The following is a 22,924-nucleotide window of genomic DNA, read 5'->3' as shown; positions in this document are numbered from 1 at the left end:
TCTGAACCAATACAAAACATGCTTTTAAAAATGTAAACATACAACCTAGTTTTTAGTGTAGCATGGTTTGAAACAGCCAATGAGTTATTTTTATTAAAAAAAAAAAAGTATGTAAGCCTCAGTTTTACAACTATCTTTCTTTTCATATTGCCATTCTACTGAATGACACCTTCTGAGTGCATCCAGATCTCCTTGGAAGATGTTCACAGTGTGGATTGTAGGTCATAGCTATGTCTTCTGGAGTGAAAAGTATGCAGAAAAAAGAGGTATTGTCAAAGACCTTGCTTTGCCAAATGTAGACATTAAATGGATTGTTCAGAGAGGGTTAAAGTAGCACCAATTAATGCCTTTGGTGAATTCCTTTCTACATCTCCCACAGCCTAACCTTATAATTGTGCACAGTGGTGGAAATGACCTAGGCACTTTAACTGGGGTAGGTCTGGAAATGCTTATTAAGGACACCTTTGTGCCATTGATTTCACTTTTTCCACAAACTACCTTTGTATATTCTAATATATGCCAAAGGCAAAAGTGGAACTGGTCCAACCAACATTGTCCACAGATTCAAAAAGCAAGGAAGCACGTCAATAAGTCTGTTTCTGCTTTCCTCAGAGGCTATGGTATGGGTTATTTATACCACAACAACTTGCGTTACAACATGCAAGACATTTATAGAGGAGATTGTGTACATTTTAATGATGAAGGGAACAGAGTCTTCCTCTTGAACTTTAGACTCTGCATTGGTACTTACTTGTAGGTACCAAAAAACACTCAATAAACTCAACGGCTCTTTTTAGAGCCACCCAACATCTAAACACTTAAACCTTTTTTTAATTCTATTTTTTAAAAGATTTTTTTCCGCTTTGCGTGCACCCTGCGCGCAGGGTGCACGCACCCCGCGATTTCTTGAAAAAAAATAAAATGTTTTTTTCACCCTTCGGGGTCCTTCAGGGACCCCCTGACAAAGGCTAGGGGGTCAGGCACTCTCTACCCTGCCCCCTTAAACAGTTTAAAAGATTCTTTGTTTTTTTAAGAGTTTTTCACCGTGCGCGCACACCGCGATTTAAAAAAAAAAAAAAAAAATGTTTTCCTCTTCGGGGTCCTTCTGTGACCCCCTGACAAAGGCTAGGGGGTCAGGAACACCCTACCCTGCCCCCTTTTCACGTTCTCCACCTTTCCTTTTGAGTGCGACAGACAAAATGGCAGCCGACACTTCCTGATTTCGAACGATTCGAATGTTTACTGACATCTAACAACCAATCAGAATTTCGCTTGCGCACGTCACCGTGCGCGCACGGTACGCGCATATAGATATATATGTACTTTTAAATGCAATTTTCTAAGGAAATACTGAACAGATTGACACCAGATATGCAAAAGGCACTTCCTTGACCTAAGGACTACCTCTGTGCCAAATTTCAAGTAATTCTGTTCAGCCGTTCGGGCTGTACCTTCGACTAAAGGTCCTATGGGAAAATGCATGGGGAAAACGCGTTTTGGGACCCCCTTTTTTCTAGGCCCCCGCTTGACGAATCACCCCGAGACTTTCAGGGTAGGAGCTGAGTGGAGCGCCCCATTAGTTTTGAAAATTTCGCGAAGATTCGTCAACCGGCGCCAAAGTTATTCAAAATAGAATTTTCAGATTTCCTATGGAAACACGGTCCTAACTATAACTATCTACTGGCGACCGCCAGTAGATAATACATATATATATATATATTCACTGAAAAAACCATAGGTTTCACACACGTTATAGTTAGGAATTAGCATTTAAAAAACCTTAGAAATTCAATGAAAAAACCAAAGGTTTCACACATGTTATAGTTAGCTGGACATTTCACTCATAAAAAACCAATGAAATTTCCCCGTTATAGTTAGTTCAGCTAACTATAACTCGCGCGCCCGCAATGCACTACTGATGACGTCACATATTACATCACTCATGAGATGGTCACTGACATCACTCATGACATCACTGATGACATCTCAAATTACATCACTGATGACATCACTGATGACATCATCCTTGTGAAAGAGTAGCAGACCTCTTCTTCCCCTAATATAACCTTTAATACACACATTCAAAAAAAGAAACTAAAATGTTCGAAATAATGAACATATCAATATCAGTTACAACAACCTATTCAGTAATTCTAAGAACCACATACACATCCACTCATTCACCAACAGTCCTCTACAGTCACTCATACATGTACTCACTCATCATATGTATTCATACACCTATACATCCTGTTACACAACGCCACTCATCCATACACGCAGGGGCGTGTAATGCGCATGCGCGAGTGTGACATACGCGCTGCGTAAGCGCACCGTAAGCGTCACGTGCGCGCACGGCAGGTCATGTGACTTACAAAGAACACTTTTTATTGGTTGAAATTACTTTCACTTCCAGAAACTTCCCACACCACACCCATTCCCCTCATTACTGCTTGAAAGAACACTTTTCATTGGTTGAAACTACTTTCAGTTCCAGATTCTTCCCACACCACACCCATTCCCCTCATTTCTGCTTGTGATTCTCTAGGAGCAGGAGCTGGATTGACATTGGGATACAATGGCAGAACAGCAGACCTCTTCTGAGAGTGAGGCCAGCAGCACCACCATGATCCAGAGAAGGAGGAAACAAAAGACTTCTTTTGTATGGGAGTATTTCACTTTTCCAGAGGGGGAGAAAAAGGTGAATGCTCAATATGTCACTTGCAAACTTTGTGGTCGTGTTTTATCAAGAGGAAATCCAAGGAGGAAATATTCCTTTGGAAATCACTCTATGAAGAGACACCTCGAGGACAGACACCCAAGGACCTTTGCTCGACATGCTGAAGAAAACTCTTCAGTAAGTCACCAGAGCCCAGCCTCAGATGCTCAGCCGAGTACATCATCGGCAGCTCAGCTGAGCCCTTCCTCTGATGTGGGAGCATCACCTTTTTCTTTTCCTGTGGACATCAACCCTCGATTTGGGAGCGTTGAAATGAGGTGTACAAAATGTGGTGGTCTTATTGTTTTTGGGGAGATCAGTCTTCCCCTTATTAACAATAAGATAGACCAGCATGTTTGTAGACGCTCATAATACTCCCATTCTTTCTTTCCTCCATCCCTGTATGAACCCAACGGCTCTTATAAGAGCCAACCTTACCTCTCAACTTTTTTTTATTTTTTCTTTGAAACTTTTTTTTTTTTTTTACCGTACGCGCACGGTAAGCGTATTTTTTTTTTTTTTTTTTTTTAAAAACACTAAAAATCAATTACCACATCTCAAGATCCTTGAGAAATTAATAACTAATTTTTATAAATCTTTTTGAGATAAAGTGGAAGAAAGAGACCTTCTAATTTCTCACTTACCTGTCCCACCCAACAATTTAATTTATAATTAAAATGTAATTGTATTTACTTCAAATAAATGGTTGGTTTTTTTTTGAAAATTTTCTTTCACAATCTGAAAAAAAAGAAAAAAGTATTAATATTAAATAAATCAATATATAACACAGTACACGTATTTACATATTTTTCCCATAACATTTTTTGCCTTTTTTTTGCTGTTTTCAGAATATATTGCATTTCACTATAAATTGTGAAAGCAATTGCATTCATCATTTTACAGCGGGCAAAAAAAAAATAACAATCTCAAAGATTGTTTAAAAAAAGCCCAGATTCTCTTTTAACTTAAACATAACTTTAAAGAAATCCATAATATTCTTAAAAAATATCAACTAATATCAATACTTTTGTCTTTAAAATACCGTTTGTCATTTTTGTTTCAGAAATATTATCACAAAAATATATCTCAAATAACTCCACAATACATCTGGTTCCATTTCCTTTAGGCCAAATAGTAATTTAAAAATTCTTTTTTGATTAAGTTTCCAATGGTAATCCAATAAAATTCTAAAGTTTAAATTGTACAGATCTCACCGATTCTCTGTAACTTTTTGGTTTCCGAAAGATTAATTAATAATTAAATAAGTCCACAATACAATTGTTTACTTTTCCGCATGGCCAAATAGTAATTTTAAAAATCTTTTTTGAATAAATTTCCAATGGCAATCCAATAACATTCCAAAATTTAAATTGTGCAGATGTTACCGATTTTGTCTAAATTTTTGGTTTTCCAAAGTTTCAATAAAAATTTAAAAAGTCCACATTACAATTGGTTACCTTTCCATTAGGCCAAATGATAATTTGTAAAATCATTTTTTTAGAAAATTCCAATGGTAATCCAATAAAATGGTAAAATTGTTTTGTCCAGATGTTGCCAAATCTCTCTAAAATTTAGGTTTCAGGAAGATTAGATAGGAATTTGCTAAATCAAAAGGCAAACGTTGCTTAAAAATCAATTGGGAATCATTACACAGTGTCCAGCCTTTTTCACATTTAAGATAAACTGTGTAATGACCAGAAGTTACAGTAGGTCCATCATGGAAAATTATTGCAACTGTTACAAAAGTTTTTCCAGAGATTGATAATTGCTGTCCTGTAAACTTCTTTATTAAAGTATCTAATTTTGAACCATCAGCTTTACAGCGTTGGATCATTAAAATTACATACTGTCCGTATTCCTTTAAAATTAACGTTGAAAACATGTCAGATTTACACTCACCGCATGCATGCTATGATTAGCATCTTTAACTAATTTAGCAAAAGTGACTGTTTTACTCTCTGGCAATGTTAAATAAATAAACCTTTCATTATCAACATTAGAGCCACATATATTATAACAGCTTTCACAACTATGTTCCCATTTATAAGAGAGACCAAATAACTTTTCAATGGCAACCCCTTCTTCTTCCAGTACCTGAAGAAAATACATCAAGAATTCCTGTGCGTCTTGCTGTTCATTTTGAGAAAACTGTGTTCGTCCTGAACATACATCTAAAAGTTTTCTAATTTCAGTAGCACTTTCTATTTTAGTTGTATCAATACTCAGCTTTTCAAAAAGGAGACTCAGCACAGAACAGAATCTTTTTCTCTGATTTACTATTATCTGCTCTTGCAAACTTTCCAGATAAAATGCAACATTCAGCACTACATTAGCGTAGCAGTTGACACCAGAGCTATTTTCAAAATGACATCCTACAACCTGTTCTTCATTTTCCTTATTCTTTTTGCTTGCAATTACATCACTCCTCTTTCTTTTCCTCCTCTCTACATCTTCATTACAGATATTCTCATTTCTCCTTTTACGAGAAACTACACGTTTTTCCAACACAGGATACTGACCTAAATGAGGAGCATAGCTTCTTCTTAATCTATTATACTCCTTAACACAATTTGTATCAGCACTAACTTTTGAATCATCAAAGTCTATCATGAATAAACCTGATAATGTTTTCACTCGTGACAAAGCAACATATGCCATACCTTCTTTGAACACAGTTGAACCAATGTTCACAAATGCACAATCTACAGTCAATCCTTGAGACTTGTGAATAGTTACAGCATAAGTCTTTCACAAGCATGAAACGAACTGAACAACGACAAATGTCTTTAACTTCTTCTATCTGATCAAATTTTATTTTTAAACATTCAATTCCATCTTTTTTCTGATAATTAATAAAACCCACAACTCTTCCCATAGCCTCATTAACTAAACCTTTTTCAACATCCAAATTTCTCCTTAAACATACTCTACAGTTCATGCAAACATATAGATTTTTTTCTAATCCAGCTGTTTTGGAAATGTTCTTCTCTAGTGAATCCAATTTATTTTTCAGTGTGCCTGTTAATGTGACAGTAATTCTTCCATCCTCAATTTTGTCCACTGCTTCCAATTTCCTGATATCTTCCTTTTCCAATTTCAAAAGCTCCTCATTGAATATTGAGCATTCACGTAGAGTTGGCATTAAGCAGATGACACTTTTGTTTTCTGCAATGTTCTTGTATATCTTCTCTGCAACTATTTCTTCCTTTGGAAATAAATTATGTAGCAGCCGACTCTGTAATGCTTTTTTGCCAGCTTCAGTCAGTAGTCCAATCCTGATATCTTTCAGAATACTTCCATATTCTTCATCGTTTGCTTGCCTCATATTAGTAGTATGTTCCTTGTACTCAAAGAAGGACCAAATATTTGTATTACCGATGCTTCCCAATGACTTCTTCGTGTCTTCATGTGTCACAGTATTAAACACTGGTTGTCCTTTAACTGGAGTAAGTTGCAAAAGATCTCCAAAAACTATGACGTGTTTTCCTCCAAATAACACGTCAAAGTCTGTCTTCAGAATTTGCTGCATTCTTAAATGCACAAAGGCAAGCATTAAGTTTGAAACCATGCTCACCTCATCAATAATGAGAACTTGCATCTTCTTCAATACTCTTGAAACTTCCAAGGATGCTTCACCAGTTAGCTTGTTATATTGTATTTTGTTCTCATGCTCCACTGGTAACATTAGCAAACGATGTAAAGTGATTCCTTTTATGTTATATGCTGCTAACCCAGTTGGAGCAGTAACCACACAAGACAAAGTAGAATCCGTTTTTTGCTGTAGGTAGCTTCTGATGACTTTTATTAGGAAACTTTTTCCAGTTCCAGCTTGTCCGCTTACATACATCCTGATTGGATGAAATGATGTGCATGAGCACTCTTTTTTTTCATGTAGAAATCCGTGATCAATTTTGTTTCTGATCTCTTCATAAATTTGTTGCTGCTCTTCGTTCAGTTGTCTTTCCAAATTTTGTAAGTCTATAAATTCTTCTTGAGCTTGATTCATAGCCGTTTCCACTTCATTCATGGCTATTGATGCTTCATTTTCAACGATTGGTTGTCCTAGGGGATCTTGACTGAGTGTTCCTGAACTTTGGCTGTCCTGAGAACTGTCTCTAGCTATTTCTGCTGCAATTGTAGTTTCCTGTTCAATTTCTTCATTTAACATTTGCAGATAAGTTGAGAATGTACTGCATTGTATGCTGTCTTTGCTAGCATTGAAGGAATCTTCATAACTCTGGAATTCTCCCAGTAGTTCGTCCTCTGTACGCCATGGTTTAAACAGCTGTAAAAGAGCCAAGTAGTAAAATTCCTTTTTGTCAGTAGTGTCGCAACTCAGCTTCCTGTGATTTATCAAACTTCCTTTTGTTTGCTTCACCAAACATCCTTCCTCACCAATGACTTTATATTTTCCATTGTTGATGTCTTCTGCGGCTTTCCGTGAATAAATGTAGTTCTGCAGCACTTCATAGAGACACATGTTCTCCAGATGATGACTTCTCTTGGGATAATATGTGTCCAACATGTTTGATTTCAAAATATCTGTACTTTCTGGGTCATTCTCGGCCAAATATTCAATTTCTCCAACAGATTTCAGTACCCGATTTCTCATTGCTGCAAGGCCTAAACTTGCCCAAATTATTCTTCTGGATTTCGAGTAGAGACTTGCAGAAGATAACCTATCTGAACATTCGTAGGATCCAATTTCTCGATGCGATAACATCTTCAAACTGAAACTGTACAGCTTCTTACTGACAGTCTTCTCGTGAGAAATCTCTTCCCACATTTCCTTCAATTCTGTTTTTTCTGATTTCGTAATGTAAGACGTTACATATCGAGCAACAGCAATGGAATTGTCAGCTACATACTGTATATCCATGTTAGCGTTCCACATGGATAAAATGACTGGGTTGTAGTCATTTATATTTTTTGATTCTTCTTTTCTTTTAAGGTTGTAGGTATTCTTAGGTGATTTTCTTGTGATAGTATGTCTCACAGATGACATAAAACTGTTTACTCTTCCATTTCAAAGAACAGGTCTAGGAAATCCAAATCGACATTTAGTGTAGTATTTATCTTTGCTCTTGTATTTCCGTCGACAGTATTTTCCACACCGATGACTTTGAAAACGTAAAACTTGCTCCTTTAACTTTTTCTCTTCTGTGCTTTTTGGTATAGCACATGTTGCATATTCTTCAATGTAAGATAACACTGCTTCATCAGCATCTGTTCCAAACTTTGGGGCATCCTTGATCCACAACAGCATATGAATATGAGGAGCACCTCTTGCCTGGTACTCTTTTCTCCAAAAGAAATCCACTACTTCTCCTAGAGGTGGATTTTTTTTATTGCAGATGAAGGACATCATAGCCTCAAATCTATGATTGAAATATCTGCAAACATTAACCGGATCCAATGAGCACAGTTCTCCTGCTGTCTTGTATTCGATGTTTTTAATGTTTGAATTGGCCTCTCGTAGAAAATCCAGTAAATCATCCCAAGTGTACTCGGCACAGCTTAGGGTAACGAACCATGTTGGTGTTCCTAAATTCCGTAACATGCATTTTAGTTCACCATGGCGTCTGTACCAATATTCATTTGTCCCACGCTGACAAGCCATCAGATTGATCAGTTGTGTTTCCAAATGATCATCTCGGTGCTGCACTTTCTCCATAAAATCCTTAGCAGACACATTTTGTAAATGTACTCCACTTTTTAAAATGTGATTTACTGCATAAGACAGTGCAGACAAGTCGCTTTCAAATAAAAGATGGAACAAATAAGGAATACTTTTACGAAATCTGGGATCTTCAGCATATAGTCTTGTAGTCCGATACTCAGAAGCTGGAATCTGTTCTGGACGTTCATCGTATCGTCCTCCTTTTCCTTTAGGAAACAGCTGGGGAAAACATCGAGCTTCCAAGCTCTCCTCCCATACACTCATGGGAGTTCCTTTTGCTTTCTTCATCTGAAACAGATCAATATTGTCTCTCATAACTTCTTTTGAATGAAGAGGATGTATGCTAAAATGTTCATAAATTTCTTCTTCCTTTGACTTGTCCACTTTTTCAATTTGTCCAGTTGGTGTTTCTGTGTCTTCTTGTAAATCTTCTTCTTCTTCTTCTTCTATATAAATTGATTCATACCATTTGTTATTCCTTTTCAAATACAAATTTGCTCTTTGTACTTTCCGTACATCTACCAGCTCCTGCCAAATCTTCTTATTCTTTGTAGGTACACCATTAACCAGAATAATTAATGGTTCAGTTTCCAAAGTATCCGCATCAATAGTTTCCATATTTTTTTTCAAATCCAAGGGCAAATACACCACTCTACCTTTTAAACCTCTCAGTAAATCTGAAGGAGGTAATTTACCAGTTTTGGGCTCCATACGTACTATGGTCTGGAACGGATGAACACATTGAATGAGTATAGACTCATATTTATTTAATTCTGAAAGTTCAGCAGGAATAGCATCCAATTCTAAATTATTATGTGCAGCTCTGGTCGGCATTCTATTTTCCTCTAACTTGTTGTAACAGTATTTACAAATACGCTGATCTTCACCCAATTCAAAACAATTTTCAAGAAATATATATGTGGCAAAATCCTTCCACTTATAATTATCTTCATTTTCACTCTTTCTGTAGAGATCAACTTTCCTAGTTTGTTTTCTATAATGAGTTCTGCGGCAACAAATACAAGTAAAATTTGGTCTTTCATTAGAGATTATTGCAAATTTTGTTATGTGATCATTAAATGTCTTACTTACAGAGGGTTCTACATTCTCTTCCACTTCTTCCTCATTTACTGTGTCCTTCTCTGCACTGTTTTGTTCAGGACCAAAGTAACAAAACTGAATTTCACCAACAACCTTCTCTACATCTGATACCGATCCACGGAACAGAGCCCTATTCAATTCATCTAACTTTATTGCTGGACTTTTAGCAAAATACAACCGTCTCACAAACTTTCTCATTTCAGTATGATGAACAGCCAGCATCCTAAAATGATGGAAAACACTATTACACACTTTTCTAGATAGACAAGCCAGAGAATGACCCTGCAAACCAGTATTCTCTCTCACTCTGCATGGATCTAGACTTTGAAGCACCTTAATCTTTTGTTTTACACTTTTTTTACTATATTCTCTTAGAAACTCACGAAATTTATCAATAGATTCCTGACGCACAGTGCAAATACTACTACAATTCCAAGTGTACACTGGGGCTTTAGGACGTCTCCCCATAGCCTCATCCGCCATCACTTGTACCTCATCTCTTGGAACCATTATCTCCTTCTCCATTATGCAACCATTTTTCACTTCGTAAGCACGACCTCTGGTGTCAACTGCATGCAGCAAACTATTACTTTGAAAATAGCTCTCTTCATTAAAAAAAGGTTCACTACTTGAACTATGCATCCATTTTCCTAAAAACACTTTACAAAAGTTTGTTCTGTTTACTACTCTTTTCCTTTTGCTTTGTGATTTCAGTACATTAACCTTTTTTTCTAATGTACGCATCCTATTCAAAATTAAAATGAATAGTTTCCTTTTTAATTCTAATGCCTTTGCTGCAATGGCTTCAATTTCTTTTTTTCTCTTATAAAACTTAGCCTTTTGCTTATATTTCTTCACATCCTTTATCAAATTGGACATAACTCTTCTCTGAAACATTTTTCTACGTATCTCTTTAAACGCTGTTTTTCTGTATAAGTTAATTGTTTTAGTTGAAGAAAGTATATTTGCTTTAATTAAATTCTCAATTTTTTCCTGTCCTGTTCTATTGAGAACATTCTTTCCAGTACAGACATTTTGTACATTTTTCCTTTTTTTGAAGAGGTTCTTTAAAAATGTTTTTGTCTGCTTACCAGAAGATTTTTTCTTTTTCCCAACATGAGCATCTCCAACTAACTTAGGTCCTCCAGTTGTCTTCAAATATAGGTTTTTTTTGTGGTCTTATTTTTCTCTGGATTTTGTAGGCATCTTAAATGTTGTTCACTGCTCTTCAGCAATACCTGAAAAAAACTAAAAAAAAAATTCTTTTTTTAATTTAAATATATTACTACATTTTTTATGATCTTTTCAAATATTAAAATACTATGTACCCCTTTCCTACAAGTGAAAATCACAATAACACCTTCACAAATTAAATATCTAAAAACAATTCCTGTGTGCACACAGAGTCATGGTTTGAAATTAGGCAGAAAACGAAATTTCTTTGCCAATTTGAAAGCACACTTACTGCTCTTTTTTTTGACAAGTGATAATCACTTTTACAGACTGACACATTATGAATCCACTTTTCAGATTTTTTAAAAAGCACATGTCCAAACTGCTTTTTCAGACCACCACCATGTGTAACCTGGGTGGCTGCCTACATTCCAGCAAGGGCAACCAGCCTTAGTGATGCTGAATGTATTTGCATTACTGGCTGAAACCTCAAACCCCACTCGCTTGTAAATACTGTGCATGATTCCACATGGTAAGCAGCTGGGTGTGTGCTAAGAGTCTGCTTCTGCACCAAAAAACGGCTCCCCCTTTCCATCTAATGCAACTGTGAAATCACCAGAGCAATACGCAATAAATCTCTGCCTATAATTCCTCTTTGCACACAGAGTCATGTTTTCACATTAGTCACAAAACGAAATTTCTTTGCCAATTTGAAAGCACACTTACTGCTCTTTTTTTGACAAGTGATAATCACTTTTACAGACTGACACATTATGAATCCACTTTTCAGATTTTTAAAAAAGCACATGTCCAAACTGCTTTTTCAGACCACCACCATGTGTAACCTGGGTGGCTGCCTACATTCCAGCAAGGGCAACCAGCCTTAGTGATGCTGAATGTATTTGCATTACTGGCTGAAACCTCAAACCCCACTCGCTTGTAAATACTGTGCATGATTCCACATGGTAAGCAGCTGGGTGTGTGCTAAGAGTCTGCTTCTGCACCAAAAAACGGCTCCCCCTTTCCATCTAATGCATCTGTGAAATCACCAGAGCAATACGCAATAAATCTCTGCCTATATTTCCTCTTTGCACACAGAGTCATGTTTTCACATTAGTCACAAAACGAAATTTCTTTGCCAATTTGAAAGCACACTTACTGCTCTTTTTTTTGACAAGTGATAATCACTTTTACAGACTGACACATTATGAATCCACTTTTCAGAGTTTTTTAAAAAGCACATGTCCAAACTGCTTTTTCAGACCACCACCATGTGTAACCTGGGTGGCTGCCTACATTCCAGCAAGGGCAACCAGCCTTAGTGATGCTGAATATATTTGCATTACTGGCAGAAACCTCAAACCCCACTCGCTTGTAAATACTGTGCATGATTCCACATGGTAAGCAGCTGGGTGTGTGCTAAGAGTCTGCTTCTGCACCAAAAAATGGCTCCCCCTTTCCATCTAATGCAACTGTGAAATCACCAGAGCAATACGCAATAAATCTCTGCCTATAATTCCCCTTGCACACAGAGTCATGTTTTCACATTAGTCACAAAACGAAATTTCTTTGCCAATTTGAAAGCACACTTACTGCTCTTTTTTTTGACAAGTGATAATCACTTTTACAGACTGACACATTATGAATCCACTTTTCAGATTTTTTAAAAAGCACATGTCCAAACTGCTTTTTTCAGACCACCACCATGTGTAACCTGGGTGGCTGCCTACATTCCAGCAAGGGCAACCAGCCTTAGTGATGCTGAATGTATTTGCATTACTGGCTGAAACCTCAAACCCCACTCGCTTGTAAATACTGTGCATGATTCCACATGGTAAGCAGCTGGGTGTGTGCTAAGAGTCTGCTTCTGCACCAAAAAACGGCTCCCCCTTTCCATCTAATGCAACTGTGAAATCACCAGAGCAATACGCAATAAATCTCTGCCTATAATTCCTCTTTGCACACAGAGTCATGTTTTCACATTAGTCACAAAACGAAATTTCTTTGCCAATTTGAAAGCACACTTACTGCTCTTTTTTTTGACAAGTGATAATCACTTTTACAGTCTGACACATTATGAATCCACTTTTCAGATTTTTTAAAAAGCACATGTCCAAACTGCTTTTTCAGACCACCACCATGTGTAACCTGGGTGGCTGCCTACATTCCAGCAAGGGCAACCAGCCTTAGTGATGCTGAATGTATTTGCATTACTGGCTGAAACCTCAAACCCCACTCGCTTGTAAATACTGTGCATGATTCCACATGGTAAGCAGCTGGGTGTGTGCTAAGAGTCTGCTTCTGCACCAAAAAACGGCTCCCCCTTTCCATCTAATGCAACTGCGAAATCACCAGAGCAATACGCAATAAATCTCTGCCTATAATTCCTCTTTGCACACAGAGTCATGTTTTCACATTAGTCACAAAACGAAATTTCTTTGCCAATTTGAAAGCACACTTACTGCTCTTTTTTTTGACAAGTGATAATCACTTTTACAGTCTGACACATTATGAATCCACTTTTCAGATTTTTTAAAAAGCACATGTCCAAACTGCTTTTTCAGACCACCACCATGTGTAACCTGGGTGGCTGCCTACATTCCAGCAAGGGCAACCAGCCTTAGTGATGCTGAATGTATTTGCATTACTGGCTGAAACCTCAAACCCCACTCGCTTGTAAATACTGTGCATGATTCCACATGGTAAGCAGCTGGGTGTGTGCTAAGAGTCTGCTTCTGCACCAAAAAACGGCTCCCCCTTTCCATCTAATGCAACTGTGAAATCACCACAGCAATACGCAATAAATCTCTGCCTATAATTCCTCTTTGCACACAGAGTCATGTTTTCACATTAGTCACAAAACGAAATTTCTTTGCCAATTTGAAAGCACACTTACTGCTCTTTTTTTTGACAAGTGATAATCACTTTTACAGACTGACACATTATGAATCCACTTTTCAGATTTTAAAAAAAGCACATGTCCAAACTGCTTTTTCAGACCACCACCATGTGTAACCTGGGTGGCTGCCTACATTCCAGCAAGGGCAACCAGCCTTAGTGATGCTGAATGTATTTGCATTACTGGCTGAAACCTCAAACCCCACTCGCTTGTAAATACTGTGCATGATTCCACATGGTAAGCAGCTGGGTGTGTGCTAAGAGTCTGCTTCTGCACCAAAAAACGGCTCCCCCTTTCCATCTAATGCAACTGTGAAATCACCAGAGCAATACGCAATAAATCTCTGCCTATAATTCCTCTTTGCACACAGAGTCATGTTTTCACATTAGTCACAAAACGAAATTTCTTTGCCAATTTGAAAGCACACTTACTGCTCTTTTTTTTGACAAGTGATAATCACTTTTACAGACTGACACATTATGAATCCACTTTTCAGATTTTTAAAAAAGCACATGTCCAAACTGCTTTTTCAGACCACCACCATGTGTAACCTGGGTGGCTGCCTACATTCCAGCAAGGGCAACCAGCCTTAGTGATGCTGAATGTATTTGCATTACTGAGTCCAACCTCAAACCCTTAAACTATTCTTTTTTTTTACCAGTACACCTTAATTTATCGTGAAAACATACTCCATATTATTTTACATGTTCCTCACATTTATATTTCTCCCAAAACAGAAAATGATAAACACAACTTCAACAAAAGGAATTCCATTTCTATTATTCATTTCTTAATTTACCATATACATCCCCTCTCAAACTCATAACTCACCTTTAAAAGTAGTTAGTTCAGAAATAAATGTGGCACTCAAACAGCAGATTATCAGAGCCAGGATCTCTGTTCTTTACACCTCTCTCCTCTCAGCAGAACCAGATAATGGCAAACTTTCCCTCTCTTTTTCCACACATATACATGTAAGTTTCAAATCTCAGTGCTTCCCCCTTTTTTTCAAATGTAATCACACATTTCTATTGGTTGAAAACCAACCCTTTTTCAAAAGTACCCTTCCCCCAACTTGACTTCTGCCTAGTACCCTTCCCCCAACTTGACTTCTGCCTGCTACCATAGCAACAGCTCATGGAACACTGCTGTGTGGAGTTAGGTCAGAAGTTCGCCAAACAATGTTACAATCCCACAGAGCAAGAGTGCTTGACTTTTCAAACCTAACAGCGAATCCAAAATACTGTTCTTTGGTAACACATTTTTCTGTACCAATACAAAACATGCTTCTATTAATTTACACATGCAGCCTAGTTTTTATTCTAGAATGGTATGAAACAGCCAATCAGTTCTTTTTTTTATGAAAAAAATATGTATGCCTCCATTTCCAAACTGTCTTTCATTTCATTTTCCCATTCTACTGAATTACACCTCCTGAGTGCATCCAGATCTCCTTGGAAGATGTTCACAGTGTGGATTGTAGGGCACAGCTATGTCTTCTGGAGTGAAAAGTTTGCAGAGAAAACAGGTATGGTGAGAGACCTTGCTTTGCCAAATGTAGACATTAAATGGATTGGTCAGAGAGGGTTAAAGTGGCACCAATTGATGCCATTGGTGAAATCCTTCATGCAAATCCAACACCCTGACCTCATAATAGTGCACTGTGGTGGCAATGACCTAGGCACTTTGACTGGGGTAGGTCTGGAAATGCTTATGAAGGACACCTTTGCACAACTGTTTTCACTTTTCCCTAAAACTGCCTTTGTGTTTTCTAACATATGCCAAAGGCAAAAATGGAACTGGTCCAATCATTTCTGTCCGCAGATTGACAAAGCAAGAAAGCACGTCAACAAATCTGTTTCTGCTTTCCTCCGTGACTATGGTATGGGTTCCATTTACCACAACAACTTGCGTTACGACATGCAAGACATTTATAGAGGAGATGGTGTGCACTTCAATGATGAAGGGAACAGAGTCTTCCTCTTGAACCTTAGACTCTGCATCGGTACTTACTTGTAGGTACCACTAAAAAATCACTTCATAAACACAACGGCTTTTTTTAGAGCCCCCTAATATCTAAACTCTTAAATCTGCATTTCATTTCTTTTTTTTTTTTTTTTTTTTACCGTACGCGTACGGTAAGCTTACCGTAAGCTTACCGTACGCGTACCCCGCGATTTTTAAAAAAAAATAATAAATGTTTTCTTTGAACTTTTCTGTCCTTCTTTGACCCCTTTACAAATGTTAGGGGGTCTGTAACTCTCCTCCTTGCCCCCTTTTCAAGATATCACTCTTTTTTTTCTGAGTGAAACACACGAAATGGCGGCCGCCGCTTCCTGGTTTCGACCGATTCGAATGTTTACTAAGATCTAACAGCCAATCAGAATCGCGCTCGCGCACGCCACCGTACGCGTACGGTAAGCGCACCGTAAGCGCACGGTAAGCTGCCACAGATATATATATTGATTTAAAGGCTATTTTCTCAGATTCTACTGAACAGATTTACACCAAACCTACAAAAGGCACTTCCTTGACCTGAGGACTACCTCTCTGCCAAATTTCATTAAATTCTGTTCAGCCGTTCGGGCTGTAGCCCTGTCTAAAGGTCCTATGGAAAAATGCATGGGAAAAACGCGTTTTGGGACCCCCCTTTTATCTCAGCCCCCACTTGACGAATCCCCCCGAGACTTTCAGGGTAGGAGCGGAGCCTAGCGCCCCACCTATTTTGAAAAATTCGCAAGGATTCGTCGACCGGCGCCAAAGTTATTCCAAATAGAATGTTGCGGATTTCCTATGGAAACGTGGTCCTAACTATAACTACCTACTGGCGACCGCCAGTAGGTAATATATATATATATATATACATATATATATATATATATATATATTTGAATTTATTACCTACTGGCGGTCGCCAGTAGGTAGTTATAGTTAGGACCTATTATAGATAGGAATTCCACAGCATTCTGTTTGGAATAACTCTGGCGCCAGTTGACAAATCTTCATGAAATTTTCAAAACCAGTGGGGCGATCCAGTCCGCTCCTGTGCGCTCCTATCCTGAAAGTCTCGGGGTGCTTCGTCAAGCAGGGGCCGAGAAGAAAGGGGGGTCCCAAAATTTGTTTTCCCTAGGGGTGGACGGAATTTGTGTCGTCGCACAACGCAAAGCTCCGAGAAACGGTAAAAATTCTCCGCGAACACGCGATGCTTTTTTCCTGTTCACGAACGCTGTTTGTGTGCTTGCGGGGAAATATCTCGTGAACATGCATTTTGAGAACGCGAACAAGCAAACAATTCCGCGAAGCCACGGAATGCAGAATATTTGGCAATTCCGCGTTCTCCGCGGAACGCGAAATTACCCAAATTCCGCAAATTCCACGAGCGAAACAGAATTTACCATCCAGGCCTAGTTTTGCCCATGCAATTTTGCATAGGAACCGTTAATTGCAGCTGCAGCTCGAACTGCTGAACAGAATTACACGAAATTTGGCAAGGAGGCAGCCCTTCATTCACACTCATACCTTTTGGTTAAATGGTGTAAATCCGTTCAGTAGTTGCTGAGAAAATCAAAAGTAAAATCAGAGATATATCTGGGCGGAGCATAACCACACATCGCATCATGAGATCTGATTGGCTGTCAGCTTTTCATTCAAGACGTTTTGGCAGCCATCTCGGGACCAATATACATGATAGCACCTCATTAAAAAGCATTGCAGTTAAGAGAAGGTTTTAAGACTTTAGTTACATTATAAATCATTTGTTGATGGTACCATACTCATTTTAGGAATTGTGGTGTGTTCTAAGGTGATTTTACCATGTGAAAAAGCCTTCTGCTGGGATATCATAAATCATGTTTGAGAGAAAACTATTTTCTCATGCTTTTCCCACAGAGGTTTTGAAGGTGATCTATGAGCTAAACTGAGAGCATATTTTCTGTAAATTCACATTATCTTTCTCAGTCATGTAAGAATGAAGTCTGACATTCTCAGTAAAACATGTACATCCAACAAGGGCAGAGACTGTCAGTTGATTCCTTTATGTTCTACTGCAGCTTCCCAGAGTGTTCTAAAGAACAACTAGAGCGCTAACAGTCCTAATTATGACAAACGTATGGCACAACTGAAGCCATCTTGATTGGAATAAAGTGGTAACTCTTAAAACATTTAATTCAAAAAGGAACAACATTAGGGGGTTCATTTTGCCATAGGAAGTTTGATTAGTGCTGCAGAAAGAAAAATTAGGCCACATTTTGACTTCTCAAATCCACTTCTCTTTCATTAAAAAATTCTGACATGCAGACTAAAACATGCACTTTGAATACCAGCAGCAGACTTCCCTGCTGAGCAGTAGCTTTACTACAGTGATCTAATGAGCAACTAGAGTGCCAACATTCTGAATTTATGGCAAATGTGTCACACATCTGAATGCCTTCTTGATGGAACCAAAGTAAACAAGCATTGAAAATGCAATAGGTCTCACCCTCGTTTAAGTTAAAGCAATTCTGTTTGTAATTAGGTGGCTTTTTATCTTTGCTTTTCTGAGTGTTTTTCAAACTTTATGTATATAACATCCATATATATGCATATATGTATATGTATATGTATGCATGCATTTATATTTGTACTTATATAGATATGTAGATTATATATATGTTTATATATTTATGTATGTATATATATACACATACATATATATACATGGATATTTATATATATGCATATATATATATGTGCATATGTGTGCGTGTAGAGAGAGGTAGAGAGGTAAAGGTGTAGAGGTAGAGGTGTAGAGGTAGAGAGGTGGAGGTAGAGATGTAGAGGTAGAGAGCCGTAGAGAGAGGTAGAGAGATAGAGAGTAGAGGATGAGTAATAGAGAGTAGAGAGTGAGTAGTAGAGAGTAGTAGAGAGAGTAGCAGAGAGTGAGCAGTAGAGAGTAGTAGAGTGAGTTATAGAGAGTGAGTGGTTGAGAGTAGTAGCAAGTGAGTGGTAGAGAGTAGTAGAGAGTAGTAGAGAGTGAGTAGTAGAGTGAGTAGTAGAGAGTAGTAGAGAGTGAGTAGTAGAGAGTAGAAGAGAGTGAGTAGTAGAGAGTGAGTAGTAGAGAGTAGTGGAGAGTAGTAGATAGTAAGTAGCAGAGAGAGAGAGTAGAAGAGAGTAGTAGAGAGTGAGTAGTAAGTGAGTAGTAGAGAGTAGTAGAGAGAAAGTAGTAGAGAGTGAGTAGTAGAGAGTAGTAGAGAGTGAGTAGTAGAGAGTAGTAGAGAGTGAGTAGTAGAGAGTGAGTAGTAGAGAGACAGTAGTAGAGAGTAGTAGAGAGTGAGAAGTAGAGAGTGAGTAGTAGAGAGTAGTGGAGTAGTAGAGAGTGAATACTAGAGAGTAGTAGAGAGTGAGTAGCAGAGAGAGAGTAGTAGAGAGTAGTAGAGAGTGAGTAATAGAGTGTGTAGTAGGGAGTAGTAGAGAGTGAGTAGTAGAGTGAGTGGTAGAGAATAGTAGAGAGGGCGTAGTAGAGATCAAGTACTAAAGAGTGTGTAGTAGAGAGTGAGTAGTAGAGAGTGAGTAGTAGAGAGAGTAGTAGAGAGTGAGTAGTAGAGAGAAGTAGAGTGGTAGAGAATGATTAGTAGAGTAAGTAGTAGAGAGTAGTAGAGAGCGAGTAGTAGAGAGTAAGTAGTGGAGAGTGAGTAGTAGAGAGTAGTAGAGAGTGAGTAGTAGAGAGTGAGTAGTAGAGGGTGAGTAGTAGAGAGAGTAGTAGAGAGTGAGTAGTAGAGCGTAGTAGAGTGAGTAGTAGAGAGTGAATAGTAGAAAGAGAGTAGTAGAGAGTAGTAGAGAGTGAGTACTAGAGTAGTAGAGAGTGAGTGGTAGAGAGTAGTAGAGAGAAGTAGAGTGAGTAGTAGAGAGTAGTAGAGAGTGAGTAGTAGAGTAGGAGAGAGTGAGTAGTAGAGAGTGAGTAGTAGAGAGTGTGTATTAGAGAGAGTAGCAGAGAGTAGTAGAGTAGTAGAGAGTGAGTAGTAGAGAGTGAGTAGCAGAGAGTAGTAGAGAGCGAGTAGTAGAGAGTGAGTAGTGGAGAGGGAGTTGTAGGGAGTAGTAGAGAGTGAGTAGTAGAGAGCTATTAGTAGGAAGTGAGTAGTAGAAAGAGAGTAGTAGAGAGTGAGTAGTAGAGAGTAGTAGAGTGAATAGTAGAGAGGGAGTAGTAGAGAGAGAGTAGTAGAGAGTAGTATAGAGTGAGTAGTAGAGTAGTAGAGAGTAGTTGGGAGTAGTAGAGTGAGTAGTAGAGAGTAGTAGAGAGTGATTTGTAGAGAGTGAGTAATAGAGAGTAGTAGTAGAGAGTAGTAGAGTAGTAGAGAGTGAGTAGTAGATAGTGAGTAGTAGAGAGTGAGTAGTAGAGAGTAGTAGCGAGTGAGTAGTAGAGAGTGAGTAGTTCTATTTAAAAGGAACACAATGAGGGGGTTCATTTTGCCGTAGAAATTATGATAAGTGCTGAAAATTAGGGCACATTTTGAGTGACTTCTCAAATCCTCTTTTATTTCATAAAAAAATTCTGACATGCAGACTGAAACATGCACTTTCAATACCAGCATCAGACTTTCCTGGTGAGCAGTAGCTTTACTACAGTGATCTAATAAGCAACTAGAGTGCTAACATTCCGAATTCATGGCAATGTGTGACACATCTGAATGCCTTCTTGATGGAATCAAAGTAAAAAAACTGAAAGTCTTTCCTACTGATGAGACTGTAGTAAATGAGGAAATTAGGAAACTTCATGACAAATAAGTCTCCCAAGATGGCCACCAGAGACAAAAGAGCCCAAGTGTAGCACACATATCACCCACATGTAGCCCAAGTATAGCCCAATGACAGAATGTCCCAGAGTATTCTAAAGAACAACTATAGCGCTAACAGTCTTACTTATGACAAAAGTATGGCACACCTGAAGCCATCTTGATTGGAATAAAGTGGTAACACTTAAAACATTTAATTTGCAAAGGAACAAAATGAGGAGGTTCATTTTGCCATAGAAATTATGATTAGTGCTCCAGAAAGAAAAATTAGGGCACATTTTGACTTCTCAAATCCTCTTCTATTTCATTAAAAAATTCTGACATGCAGACTGAAACACGCACTTTGAATACCACCAGCAGACTTCCCTGGTGAGCAGTAGCTTTACTACAGTGATCTAATGAGTAACTCAAGTGCTAACATTCAGAATTCATGGCAAATGTGTGACACATCTGAATGCCTTCTTGATGGATTCAAAGTAAACACGCATTGAAAATGCAATAGGACTCGCAATGTTTAAGTTAAAGCATTTCTGTTTGCAATTAGGTGGCTATTTTAGCTTTGCTTTTATGAGTGTTTTTTAAACTTTCATGTACATAACATCCATATGTATGCATATATGTATATGTATATGTATGCATGCATTTATATTTGTACTTATATAGATATGCAGAATATATATATGTTTATATATGTATGTATGTATATATATATTCACTGAAAAAACCATAGGTTTCAGGCACGTTATAGTTAGGAATTAGCATTTAAAAAACCTTAGAAATTCACTGAAACAACCATAGGTTTCAGGGGCTTTATAGTTAGCTGGAGTTTTCAGTCATACTAAACCATTGACATTCCCCCGTTATAGTTAGTTCAGCTAACTATAAATCGCGCACCCGCAATGCACTGCTGATGACGTCACATATTATATCACTCATGCCATGGTCAGTGACATCACTCATGACATCACTGATGACATCTCAAATGACATCACTGATGACATCACTGATGATATCATCCAGTGAATGTGTGTTTTTCTGAAAATTACATATGTTTTATATATGTATATCTCAAGGTCGATGGAAGAATAAATGGGTATATAAGTGTCTAAATGGATGATTTGTTTTTGAAAAATTGATTGTATAACTGACTGATTATGTGTATCTTAGTGAATACATTTCTTAGCGAGTAATGTTTAAATATGTAAATCTCTGTATCAGTCTCTCACTTTGTGTATAAGTGGCTGCATGGGTTGGTGAGTAGCTACATGAGTGTCTATATAGGTTATTAGTTGGTTTTTCAGGTATCAGTATGAGTGTCTGAGTGTCTGTATGGTTCAGAGGGGGGTTATTAGGTAGTGCATAGGTGCATGAATGAGTGACACACTGTTTGTATGTATTGAAGACAGCATGTGTGCAGGACTGTATGGGTGGATGAGTGTGTGCATGGGTGTGTTAGTGAGTGAATGACTGTCTCAATCGTGTCTTTATGAGTAACTACATATGTTTTAAACTAGTATATGTGACTATTGGTGTATATAAGTGAGTATATGTGAGAGTGAGAGATTGAAAGAGTTCCTGTATGAATAAGTGATTGTTTAAAAGACTAAGTATGTGTAAGTTTCTGTAGAAGTAAGTATGGTGGTGTGTGTATAACTGTATATGCAAGTAAATGGATGTTTGATTCCTTATTAGCATGAGTGACTATGTGTGTGAGTAACTCTATGGATGAGTGGCGTTGTGTAACAGGATGGATAGGTGCATGAGTACATATGATGAATGAGTGACTGTATAGGACTGTTGGTGAATGAGTGCCTATGTATGTGGATCTTAGAATCACTGAATAGGTTGTTGTAACTGGTATTGGTATGTCCATTGTTTTGAAAATTTTAGTTTCTATTTTTGAATGTGTGTATCAAAGGTTATATTAGGGGGAGAGGAGGTCTGCCACTTTTTCACAAGGATGATGTCATTAGTGATGTCATCACTGATGTCATTTGAGATGTCATCAGTGATGCCATGAGTGATGTCACTGACCATGTGATGAGTGATGTAATATGTGACGTCATCAGAACTGTAAAGCGGGCGCGTGAGTTATAGTTATCTGAACTAACTATAACGGGGGAATTTCAATGGTTTTGAACGACTGAAAAGTCCAGCTAACTATAACGCCCCTGAAACCTATGGTTTTTTCAGTGAATTTCTAAGGTTTTTACAATGCTATTTCCTAAATTATAACGTGCCTGAAACCTATGCTTTTTTCAGTGAATTTCAAAGGTTTTTCAAATGCAAATTTCGAACTATGCCTACAGAAAAAAGAAGAAAAAACGCACAGAAAGAAAAAAAGGAATGCAGAAAGAAGCAACAGAAGTCCTCAAAGATGAAGAAAAGTGCAGGAAGAAGGATAACGTGCAGAAAGAACAAACAGAAGAGCAGAAAGAAGCCTCGTTGTAAAATCATCCTGTACCCTCAACTTTTTCAGACGGATTCTGGTGGTAACTGAGTCTGACTAACCAGTCCTAGAGCCAGTGCTATGTTAAAAGACACTCAGAATACAGTGAAAATACCTACATACACTACGGAACACT

Source organism: Triturus cristatus, chromosome 8, assembly GCF_964204655.1.
Source record: "Triturus cristatus chromosome 8, aTriCri1.1, whole genome shotgun sequence".
NCBI classification, from domain to species: domain Eukaryota; kingdom Metazoa; phylum Chordata; class Amphibia; order Caudata; family Salamandridae; genus Triturus; species Triturus cristatus.
This window is presented reverse-complemented; position numbering follows the sequence as displayed.